Here is a 13,405-nt window from a genome sequence, read left to right as displayed (position 1 = left end):
TATACGCCTCTTGGGCTGCTGCAAATAATTTATACTTCTGTCCTTGTGGAGCTGAGATTGTTTTCATAAATGTTGCCCACTTTAGATATATACCATCAGCAAAGTAATATCTCATAGTGTAGTCATTACCATTAATTGAGTAATGTATTGTAGGAGCACGTCCTTCAGCAAGTTCATTAAATACATGAGATCGCTCTAACACATTAATATCATTATTTGATCCAGGTAACCCAAAAAATGCATGTCATATCCAAAGATCATATGATGCTACTGCCTCCAAAATAATAGTAAGCTCATGAATATGACCACAATATTGACATTTCCATGCAGATGGACAATTTTTCCACTTTCAATGTATGCAATCAATTGAACCTAACATACCTGGAAAACCTCGACGTTTGCCGTGAGCTAACAGTCTAGCAATGTCTTCATTGTTTGGCTTTCTCAAGTATTCTTCAAAGAAAATATCAATTACCGCAGTAACAAATTTTTTCAAATTTTCTAATGCAGTAATTTCTTCAATCTGCACATATTCATCTATCAAATCACCCGATACTCCATACGCAAACATTCTAAGTGCAGCAGTTATCTTTTGTAATGAAGATAAACCAAGTTTGTTGGCATTATTATTAATTTTTTTTTTGGACAAAATAAGAGTCATGAGCTTCAACTTGAGATTGAATACGAAGAAAAAGAGAACGCTTCATCCGAAATCTCCTACGAAATAAAGCGGGTGGATATATTGGTGTGGGAGCAAAATAATCAAGAAAAAACTTCTCATGGCCTACCAAATGATTACGTTGGATAGAACGACGACGACGCTTAGGTTGTGATGCTTTCATAACAAGTTCTTCGATTATCTCATCTTCATCTGAGTCATCAAGAAGGAATTTGCGAAACAAAAAGTGATTCATGGATGCAACTTTCAAGACAATTGGAAATCAATTATTACTATAGATGCAAAATTAAAATTAAGTGACATAAACCACAACAAAATGAATATAACTAATTCACGTACAAATCACAACACAAACACATACATCTAAAAAAAAAACTTGGAAATACTATGAATGCTCATTGTTCATATATTTATTCTAAGACCTGTCATCTCAAAACCAAGCATATGATACTAGGAATGTTCAATGAATAGAAATAATTGGATGAAAGACACTCATAGTGGCTATAACAGCAAGATATATAATAGCAAAATATATAATAGGCACTCATAATGGTTGTAATACTCATAGTTGATCAAATAATAGTTTCATTGGATCAAAGAATTATATCAATGCCTATCACAAGATCAAATGGAACTTAACAAAAGATAAAAAAGATTGCACTTCAAAGTCTTTGTTAGATTGCACTTCAAGTCACAATACAAATACATACATATAGTTTAAAATAATTCATCAAGTGACATAAGCCACTACAAAATACATAAAAGTCTAAACTACATCCAAAATACAATTAAACCCATTAATTACGTGATCTTTGTTTTGCCATGATTTCCTCTTGGAGTTGTTCATAAAAAGCTTTTTGTGTTCCGGTTAAGCCACTTGTATCTATCATCATGATTCTCTCTTCCTCTAACCTTTCTTCCCGCTCACATTTTTTCTTCTCAATCATCATTCTTTCATTCTCAATCTTAAGTTTTTCTTCTCTACTTTCCTTTTCAATCTCAAGTTTTTCTTTCTCAAAAGACATTTTTTCCTCTTCCAACCGAGTTACATCCTCAATCAATTTCAATTTTTTGTTCAAATATTCCCCTACATCTTTTCCGGTGGCTTTGTTCTTTCGGATGGCCTTTTCGGCCTTCCTACCAATAGGTCTCTCAAAGTTGGAAGTGTCACCAAGTCCAGACCCACAATCCCCTTCACTAATAGATATTGCCTCTGAAGTTGGAGGCATGGATAATCTCGATCTAGCATTGTTAGGATCGGCAAACTTTGGTTGGTCCTTTAACATGAGCCAACAATGGTCAAGAAGAATGGGTTTCTTGTACTTCTCTAAATACAAAGCCTTCGCATTGATAATCTAAAAAAAATCAAAACAAATATAACATGATTAATATCTTCAAACTATTGGTGAATGGACATTTTAACACTATTGTAATATAATTTATACCTTATCTTCTTCGGTTATACCACTTTGATGAAGTGCGTTAATTTGAGCCATACACCCAGCAAACTTATTTGTCTTTTCACTAATCGTACCCCAACGACTTAGCAAGGAGATAACAGTACGTGTGGTACCGGATGTATTATACTGCATAAAATATTCCCAAACTTTTTGACGAAAGGTATTTTGTGTTTCTTCATTACTGTTTATGGCATCAACACTAGTATTGAGCCATGCTGCCACTAAGAGTTTATCTTCCTCTACAGTAAAGTTAGAGCCCCATTTTCCTTTTGTAGAAGAGGCATTTTCAACTTGTGGTGGTGGAGGTGGAGAATCAGAAACTGACACAGGAGTATTTTGAGACATTCCCAAAAATTGTGAGTCAATTTCTATATCCCCATTCATGATACCCGTGATAAATGTTAGGTCTCTACGTAACTCTGTGTCCCTGCGTGACTCCATAAAATTAGAAAAAATATATATAAACTTCCCTACACACAGAAAATTTCCAAACTAACATTTATATCAACACAACAAATTACAGAGATAAATTACACAACAAACTTACATTTATATTACAGAGACATTTATATTACATTTATAGACAAATTATAAATTACAGAGACCATACAACAAATTACAGTGACCCAATACATTCATGTGGTTTTGTGCAACACAGGAATGTGGTTTTGTGTAACACAACAATTTACAGAGACCACCCAAACGTAACTCTGTGGTTTTGTGCAACACAACAAATTACAGTGACAACAAAACATATAAACTTCCCTGCACAAATTACAGAGACCACAGAATCCACACAACAAATTCCTGCAAATAGAAAATTCCCAATACATTCCTCCATTCAAATGTTATACCCAACAAAAACAGCAAAAAAATAACACCATTTGCCCAAATCAACATAGCAACAACACCATTTTTCACCACAAAATAACACCACAAAATAACACTAAACCTAGAAAAATTAAGCCATGAAAAAATTCACTACAAAAGAAAAGAGAGAGCACTGACCTGAAGTGGATCAGCTGGGACGGCGACGGTGATGGCGTGGGCTGGGCTAGGACGGCGACGACGTGGAGAGCTTGATGAGTGAGAGAGATGAGAGCTTGCGACGGCGTGGGCTGGGACGGCGACGGACGGCGTGGGCTGGGGCTGGGACGGCGACGGTGATGAGTGCTTGATGGAGTGAGAGAGATGAGTGAGGGAGATGAGAGCTTGCGACGGCGTGGGCTGGGCTGGGCTGGGACGGCGACGGACGGCGTGGGCTGGGGCTGGGACGGCGACAGTGATGAGTGCTTGATGGAGTGAGAGAGATAAGTGAGGGAGATGAGTGTTTAACGAGTGAGGGAGATGAGTGATCTGAGTGCACGATGAAGAAATGGAATAAAAGAATGAAAAAAAATAAGATGAGTTTTATTATTTTATTTGGTAGTGGGATTAAAAAATTATTATTATTTTTTAGATGAGTGCTACAGTGCACATCTATTTATAGATGTGCATTGTAGCAAATAAGCTAAATTTTATGGATTTGGCTCCACTGCTGCAAGCCCTTTTTGCTATATTGGTGGAGCTAAAATAACATTATAATTTTTTAGCTCCACTGCTGCAAATACTCTAATGCTATATCATAGCTGCAGAAATCTGGCGAGAAAGTTGATACAGGCTACAAGGCTACATATTAGCTGAGTTACATAGATGTAACGTGTTTAATGCTCTTGATTAGCAGTGTATTTGTGTACGTTTACTGCACTTAGCATGGAACTACTTTCTTTCTGGCTAAGCCTGAAAACTAACGAATATTAAACTATAGGCAAAATGCATTCAGTGATGGATTCTACAAATACGGGAACATTTGGAAACCAAACTAATTAGTAAGAGAAAGTATAGAAATATAATTTTCGTCACAACTTGTTAAAGTTGTCAATTGGGTTTATGTGAAAGTAATAGTCTAAAAAAGTTAAATTAGTAATTATGCTATCTGTAAATTATTTTTAAACAGTGGGTGACCTTTTTCAATGTCTAATCAAGGTTTTCAGACTCGGACCGTTAATTGAACCATAAAAGAGAGAGGTTTAAGGTTTTTAAGGTCGAACGGGGTCAAACCGTGATGATGTTATAATTAATTTAATAATTATTTAAATATAAATAAATATATTAAATTTGTAAATATTAGCACAATTTAATGAAAATATCTTAAAAATTGAAACAAAATACATAAAATAGTACATTATAAGGTTAATAAAAAATAGTACAACATAAATAAGCATAAAAAGAAAATGTTATAATAATCCTTTAAGGGAAATCATTTCAATTAACTAAAAATGACTTTTAAAATAAATTCATAAATTGCATAGGTATTATTCTTAAATAAAAAGTTAATTTAGTAATATTTAATATGTTGAGAAAGATGACATAGAAGTTTAGAAACTATAAATCATGTAAATTTAATATAAATTTAATAATATTGCATATTAGCTCCCAAGAAGAGCACTTGGTCCAATGGTCATGGCTTCAGTCTTGCTTACAAGGTGTGAGCTTAGGTTCGGATCCTAACAGCTGCATTTTTCTTTAATTTTTCCCTATTCCATGACCGGTTGAATCGGCCTACAATTTGCCCGGTTTGTTTGGTTCTCTCACAACTCACTAATATCCGGTTCTCTAGGCTTAAAAAACTAGATTTCAGTCTGATTTTCCCAATCGGACCGTTCGGTCCGGTCCAGGCTTCAAAACCTTGTGTCTAATGTATGCCTTTTGGAAAGATATGTGAATTAAAAACGTTGATGGTTTCTTGGCCTTTTGGCTTATAAAATAAGAGAATACAAGAAAAAAGAAACTAGAAATTAAAGTAAGGTTCAGGAATAAAATATGATTTTACTGTGCAAGAGATGGAGTGTGGGGGGGGGGGGGGTGTCATGGATTTCGAAGAATATGAATATAATTTATTTTTATAAAATGTTTAAAGATATAATACTATTTTATAAGAAAGTTTATTTTTCAAAAAAGTTTCAAAGGCGTCCAATTTCTTTTTTAAATAAAATACAAAGTCTCAATATGTACCAAATAAATACTGCAATGAATTGTATTTTGTTCCTGGCCACTTCAATTTATTTTAATAAATATTTCAAAAATGTGCTTTCTTATAGCAAAAAAGGCCAATTAACCGTAATTTTTCTGTTATTCATTATTTAAGAAAAACTACAATGCCTAAGTCTTAATTAGATATAATACTTTTAGATTATATAAATATTAATGAGAAATTTTCATATAATATTGATAATTTTGAAGATTTAATGTTTATACTAAAAAGTTATACATAAGATATTTTCTTCTTCCTTAAAAGTTTGACACTCTTAAATATTGACTTAAAAGATCTAGGAACACATTTGCTAAAAAATTTAGCAACAACTCAAAAAATTATTTTATTTATTTTAACAACTCACTTTACAATACACCCAAAACTAAATATTCTATTCTTTTACTACTCAAATCTCTCTCTCATTTAAATAATATTGTGTTAAAAAAATTGACTTCGGCACCTTTGATATAGTGGGGGATTTTTAGTTTTTTACCTTGAAGTTTTTAGTGGGTCAAATCCCCAGCAAAAAATGGTCAAGGATTTTTTTTTTTTTTTGGTTTATTTTTATTTTTATTTTAAAAAATTTTCTATAATATAATTTATTTGATTTTAAAACCATTTTTCTTGATTTTTGAGTTACAAAATTATTAATTAATTTTTTTGTATTTAGATTTTATTAAGATCTATTTTTTTATATAAATTATAGTAATGGACTTAATATTCATTTGGCATTATTGAATTTAAGTAGGATTTTCTAAATTTGAAATTTGAAAAAAATTATATATGTAAAAATAATTGTAACAAGTATAATTTTTTTTTTTTTTTTTTTGGGTAAGTGATGCATGCATTTGGAATATTAAAACTCTTTTTTTATACTAGCTTCTAAGCATGTGTTCATGCGCGTGCATAGAAGCTTTTCTATTAAAAAAAAGAAAAAAGAATACATGGGGTGAGTTTTGTAGATTGGAGGAGTTTTAAAACTAACAAAATAGTGATTATATTTTGTAGGGAGTTAGTGAGTAGAAGTAGGAATTTAAATTAACGTAAAAGTAGGTGTTTATTAGAAGAAGAAAGGCATTTCAACGTAGAAGTAGGAATTTATTATTTTTATCAATTTACTATTTAACCCCATTTTTAAGTTGTTGGTTAATTAATTTAGGGGTATTTTTGACAGGAAAAAAAAAACAACTTTCTTTTTTTTTTTGAAGAAAAAAATAACTAACTTTCTGAATCTTCTTAATATATACACTAGCCTCTGAGCATGCGCGAGACTTTTCTATTTTTTGGGTAAGGGTTAATTTAGAGCATTTATTATAATTTGGGATTACTACATTTTCCAATCACAAAAAAAAAAAAAAAAAAAAAAAAAAAAAAACCCTAGGGGTGTGATGAGTGTCATGTGTGGAGAAATAAATTTCCAATCACAATAATTTTTCATCACAAAAAAATCTAGGGGTGTGATTGGAAATTAATTTCTCCACACATGACACTCATCACACCCCTAGGTTTTCTTTGTGATTGGAAAATGTAATTGTAGGGACACGAATCTCTAGCGGCCCAACAACGATGGCGTTGGGCTAGCGCGTGATGGATCCCTCACAATAAAATTTGTAGAGAGTGGGCTTGAAAGGCTAGAGTTGGGTCACGGGGCGTTAGTACAGGCCGGACTTTAGATGAGCTAAGACAGGAAAAGACTTTAGTCTGGATATTCAGGGCTTACACCTTCGTGACTTGAGGGATTAGGCTCCTCGGATCATGTCCGAGGAGCGCTAAAGTTTGCTCCGGTTACCCGTCGATGGGTTCTCCATGGTGGAGCGCATATGCTATCCGGGCATTCTCATTCCTGGAGTTTTTTCCAGGAAGTGAAATGGGGGTCCTCTCACTTTGTCACCTTATGTTTTCTTTTATACTAGCCTACGTTCATTATCCCCCGTCCACGTGTAGGGTCGACTTTTCCAGGACAGAGATTTGTCCCATCAGTCTAATCCCGAAGTTGTGGGAGATGGTCAATAAAGCCTGGGAATCTGGTTCTATTAGGTGCAATGTCATGTCAATGAAGGGCATTAAGGACTATTTCCCTGAGATATTTTCTGATCTTTTAAGTTTGCTTGTATTCCACTTTCGTCAATGGGATTTTGGGTCTTCCGAGGACTGAGCGGTCCTCGGACGTATCTTCGGGCCACTTTGAGCTCACTATTTTTGGGCTTGGGCCCTGGTCTCCTTCAGTTTGGGGTTTGTGAACTCCCCATAAGCGAGCGGGCCGAACCCACAAACTATTGGACCCCACAGTAATAATCCCAAATTATAATAAATGCTCTAAATTAACCCTTACCCAAAAAATAGAAGAGCCTCTAAGCACGCGCATGAGCGCGTGCTCAGAGGCTAGTATTCCGTAATTATTATCCATTTTTGCCATTTTTTTATATGCAATAATCACGCGCGTGCTCAGAGGCTAGTATTCCATAATTATTATCCATTTTTGCCATTTTTTTTTATGCAATAATCAACATGTTATTGATTGGAAGATGATGCAATAATTTAGTATTAACCTTTAGGGGGAGGAAAAACAAGATCCTCTAAATAAATCTTATAAATAGTGCATATATTGAAAATGCATAATAAAATTGTAACAATAAGACTACTTACAAAATACATGTGATGACCTTTACAAAAGCAGTTATGAAGAAGTTGATGGATCAATGTAGAAAATTGAAATATTTACATTAGGTAAAACTGTAAAATAATGCACTACATCTAAAACATGGAATAGGTGAACTTATTAATATATTGACGGCTACGGTGGAGAAGTTGGTGGAGCAATGCTATTTGTTTCACATTCTAATTGCTTTCCAACAGCATTTGCCATGAACCTATGATACAAAATGTGTTAGTTTGTGTTATTAATAGAGACTTTAAAATGTACATAATAATGATAAGCACAATAAACATCAAGCATAAACTTGTAAAATGAAATATTTGAACTGACCTTGTGATGATATTGCATAGCTCCATGTATGTAAAATGGTCTACTTTAGCTTGGGACTTGAAGAACTATCATTTAATTACCAAAATTAAAAAAAAAAAAAAAATTTAAAAACTATGTAATTAAATTTTTTTTTTTTTTTTTAAGTAGACGTGGTAATGATTTGTACCTACTTTATTATCGCATCGTCCTTGACTCTCATTTTCTGTTTGTCTTTACTGTTTTTGGTGTTGAAGATTGCATCGTCCTTGTTTTTTTTTTTCTTCGTATCTTTTTTTGCTCTTTGATGTTGGAAACCACATTGTCCTTGATTTTCATTCTCTGTTTGTCTCTGTTGGCATGAGTGTTAGAGATCACATCGTCCTTCATTTTTCCTTTGTCTTTATTCTTATGGATGTTGGAAACCTCATTGCTCTTGACAGTGATTTGTTGTTTGTCTTTGTTCTTGGAACTTCAAAATGAAGGAAAAAAAATGTTTGTATATTAAAATTATCAATTAGTTATTTTCCTATTTTAAAAAATAGCATAACACACCTTTCCGATTCTTGTGACTCTAAAACTCGTTTCACTTCTCTCCAAAGCTCTTTCTTGTTAGCTCGAACAGTGAATCCCCAACCAGGTGAATAAATTTGCAATTTTCGAACTTAACCCATACGCAGCATGACATTTTTAATATTAATTTTGATAAAACAATAGAAAGGGGTGCTGAATAAAGATATCATTAAAAAGAAATATACCTTGTTATCAATGGCCTCCATGTTCGATATTGACTGATCGTCCTTCTACTTCTCCCAATGAGCAGTAGGAACAACATGCAGTCCATTATTTAGCATAGTGGACTCAATCCTCACATTTGAGTTGGGCATCCTTCTTGTTACCAATTAATTGTATATATAAAAAACTTAAAAAATGAAATATTAAAACGAAGATAGCATAACCATTAAAATTTGTAAATTATTAAAATAAATCTATATGTAAGACAGTTCTTTTCAATTGTTAATTAATACCTATGATGAAGGGAACAAAACATCTTTATATACAATATTTCTTGTGTGAACACCTTCCTCCTTAGGTATTCTTCCTTTTTGCACCAATAGTTTTGTGGTGGATTGGGAGACTCCCCTTGACAACGCCACATATAATTGGCCATGACTAAAAACATGATCAGGTAGATAAATTCCAACAGTTGGAATTGTTTGACCTTGCGCTTTGTTTATTGTAAGTGCAAAGCTCAAACGTATAGGAAATTGTCGTCTAATCATTACAAATGGCAGGTGTACATTTTTTGTTGTCTTCAAAGGGATTCTTGGCAAAAAAATGCGTGTACCCACATATTGTCCAGTCAAAATTTCAGCGTCACTTATGTTGTTAAAACATCCATGGCATATCAATCTTGTACCATTACATAATCCAGCTTTTGGATCTATATTGCACAACAACATAATTGGAGCACCCTTTTTTAGCCTTAATATATGTGGTGGTAAACCCCTTGGAGATATGGAATTTAGGAATTCTTGTTGATATAGATGTTGCGTATCTCCTTCAATCTCATCAAAAGAATGTAACGTAAACTCATCTCCTGGAAATTGAGAAATTATTTTTGCATTAAGTTGTTCAACATCATCATTTATAGGTGTTAGCAAAGCCCTATCAACCATATACCTTGCATCATTAACATGTTCTTGCAAATTTGGAAAAACTTGATCAATCAAGTTGTATATAGAATGCTGACCCTCCCATTGCATTGCCATTGAAGGGGGTAGTTTAATCAAATCATCCATTATATATGTTTCATTCCCATCACCAATGTGTTGTATATACTCAGCAAACTCTTCATCATTGCTAGACCTCATATTTTGCTTCAAATGTAACACTTTGACATCTTTCCATAATGGGGACTTGACTATGCATGCATCAATCATTTCTGCCTTGGTACCCTTTAGAACAACCAGAAGTATTTGACGAAAATCTCCACCCAAAATTAGCACCTTCCCACCAAAAGGTAAATTTACTTCCATAATATCTCTAAATGTTCTATCTAAAGATTCGAGTGCACGTTGATTTACCATTGGGGCTTCATCCCAAATTATTATGGTGGCACGTCTAATAAGTTCAGCTAAGTCTGATTGTTTACTTATTGAGCAAGTAGACGAAGCATCTGGAGTTAAAGGAATCTTAAACCTGGAATGCGTTGTTCTTCCACCAAGGAGTAATGTTGCTACTATGCCAAATGTAGCTGTGACAATTGTAATGTGACTAGCTTTTCTCAAGGCTGCCAATATTGTGCGATACAAAAATGTTTTCCCAGTTCCCCCTGGCCCATCGACGAAGAATATCATGCTTTTCTTACGATCAATAACTATCATAATTGTCTCATATGCAACTCTCTGGTCGTTATTCAACTTCTCAATTAAAGTGAATTCTTCATCTACATTATGAATAGTTAGCTCATCTTGTATGAGTCTTGGTGCAGTTGAATCATTGTCACATTCTCCAGTTGAAATCGGCAAATTATGCTTTGTAATATGCTTTCCATGTTACAAGAGTAATGCCTCTAAATCATTAAGAAGTTTATTTGTACGATGTGTCTCTGTTGTAATAGATGTTGATGGGTAATCTTCTACCATATATGGATAGAACTCATTCCACAATTTTCTTACTTCAATTGGTAAACAAAATACCAATATTGTTGCAAACAATCTTCTTAAAGCTGACGGCATTCGAATGTCTCTTGCCTTAAGCAGACACTGTCGTATGCTGTTATCATTCTCTAGTAAACCCCTCTATTCAGCTGCTTGCTTGAAAGTTGGATAGGTTATCCCATTCACAGTCAGTAAATCGTCAAATCTTGTTGGCCCCTTGACATGATTAAGAAGAACACGCAGATTGAACTTCTCTCCATCAAATGGTGAAACAGTATATATCCTGCCCACTACTTTTTTATGAGATCTTCTTTGTGTCCATTTTTTGTTTTTATAATCCCAACAATAATGCTCAGGAAACTCTCTATATAGATAATTTCGTGCATCATGATCGATCATATTCATATAAAAAAATTTAGTGAGCATTGTCTTTTTACTTCGCTCCAAAACATTAGCAATTGGTTCATGTGGTCTAAAATGTACCTGTTGTCTATCTGGAAGATGAATTTGCAAACGAAAAACGGCAGGGTACATTCGATACATAAGGAAAGAAAATATCTTCCAACATGCCTCTAGAGTACATACCCATCTTGCATCAATGTACTGTTGGACCTCATCATAATTTGGGCCTAGTCTAACTTCCATAGAGACACGATCTGATCATTTATACACATATTTGTATAAGTACTTTATACTCTTGATACTGCAACATATTTCAACATTAATATGACAATTATATTTCAGCAGTAACCAAGGACTATATGGAACAACCCAAGTGTTGTCTACCATAATCCTGCAATGATCATTCAATGGCACGAGATTATTAGTATCATATCGTTTGTAAACAGAATATGAGTTATTGCCTTGGTAGGTTTCTGGCGAGAAAGGCTTTGGGTATCCTTTTTTACATCGCCCATTTTTCATACATGGTGATCTTGGATTTTGTACTCCGCAAGGACCATGTATCATATGCTTCAGTACAGCTTTATGTAACTGAGGTTGTTCCTCCTTACACGGTATTTTTGCTTTAACAACTCGATCGTAATCCTTTGGATTATGCAATTTATCATCTTCATCGAGAATTATAAGCATGTGTGCATGTGGTAAACCCCTTTTTTGAAACTCAAAGACTTGCACATATACAATAACTCTTCTGAGAACCCCCTTAACCACAATATCATCTTTCAATTCTTCAAATTTCGATTTGAAAACTCTTGCAAGCAAGTTTTGGACGATCTTGTGCAGTTTGTGCAGGTAAAAGCTCATTTTGGATTTCTTCTCATCCTGGATTACACGTTATTGTGATGAATAAATCTGGTTTCCCAAACTTTTGAACCAATGACATTGCATCTTGAAATCGTTGGATCATATCGCGTGGGCTTCCCACAAATGATGAAGGTAGAATGATTCTATGTCCAACATTTCCTAAATATAAGATGAAAAAGTTGGGTCATTAATAAATATTGATACCAATTTGCCATTAATAAAATAATGTAAATTTCAAGTGTAAAGTTTACATTACTAGTATCACTCTCTCCTTCATGGAAAGCATCTTGTAGGCCTTGGTACAGATCTGCCCTAATAGAATCTTGATTGTGCTCAAACCACCTAAGCTTGTGTGTTTCAATTTTTACATAATTATCAACAATATACTATTGTGAAAGGCGTCCTCCATACCAAATCATTGATAGAGCATCGTTGCGAGTTTTGGACATTAGTAAAAATAGATGTAGGTTTAGTTATTTTATAATGTAAGCGGCATTTTGAAGTAAAAAAATTTGAAAATAATAAAACTGTTACCTGAAAGATGTATGCATAATAATCACGATATGACACTTTATTTCTATTAGTGTCGCGTGTGTTGATATCCCATCCATATGTTTCAAATGGGAAAAGTATTGGGTACTGCAATGGATCATAATATCCCGCTGTATCTTGAACATTGATCAAATTACCACCAAATATTTGAACCAAAATTTCTCTACCACTTAAATGACCAGCTTCTTCTCCTCCTACAATAATAGCTGCCACTTGGGAAGCACTGGGAAGGCAATATTGAGGTTGGTTTAAAGGTTGTTCTTTAATCAGGAGTTTACATTTATATAAATTTGGACTTCGAGATAGTTGACGAAATTTCTCCTCAAATGGGTTATGCATGTCTAAGATCCTTTGAATAAGTTGCACAATATCTTCATGAGCTTCTACAGATTGAGACATTCTGCGTTGTATTTCAAGATCGGTGTCGTAGATATACAATTGTAGATGCCGTACACTTAGAGGTGTATGTGGTAAAAGACTACCAATTCTATGATAGATGGCACCTTGGGCACAAAATGTATATATTTCTCGACTATTCAAGGCCATGCTTTCATCCACGTGCACACCATTGAGGTAAATGCAAACATGTTGTAAAACCATATATATTGCCTGAAATGTCTGCCTCGTGGTGTTTGCTCACAAATGAGCTCCCTAAATTCAGGACAAATTGGTATGTTGGGTAAGGATATTTTTCTATCCTTGCAACACATCGAGGATGTCTCTCGATGGAACAAACGGGCATTACAAAAG

This window comes from Quercus robur, chromosome 3 (assembly GCF_932294415.1).
Source record: "Quercus robur chromosome 3, dhQueRobu3.1, whole genome shotgun sequence".
Taxonomy (NCBI): domain Eukaryota; kingdom Viridiplantae; phylum Streptophyta; class Magnoliopsida; order Fagales; family Fagaceae; genus Quercus; species Quercus robur.
This window is presented reverse-complemented; position numbering follows the sequence as displayed.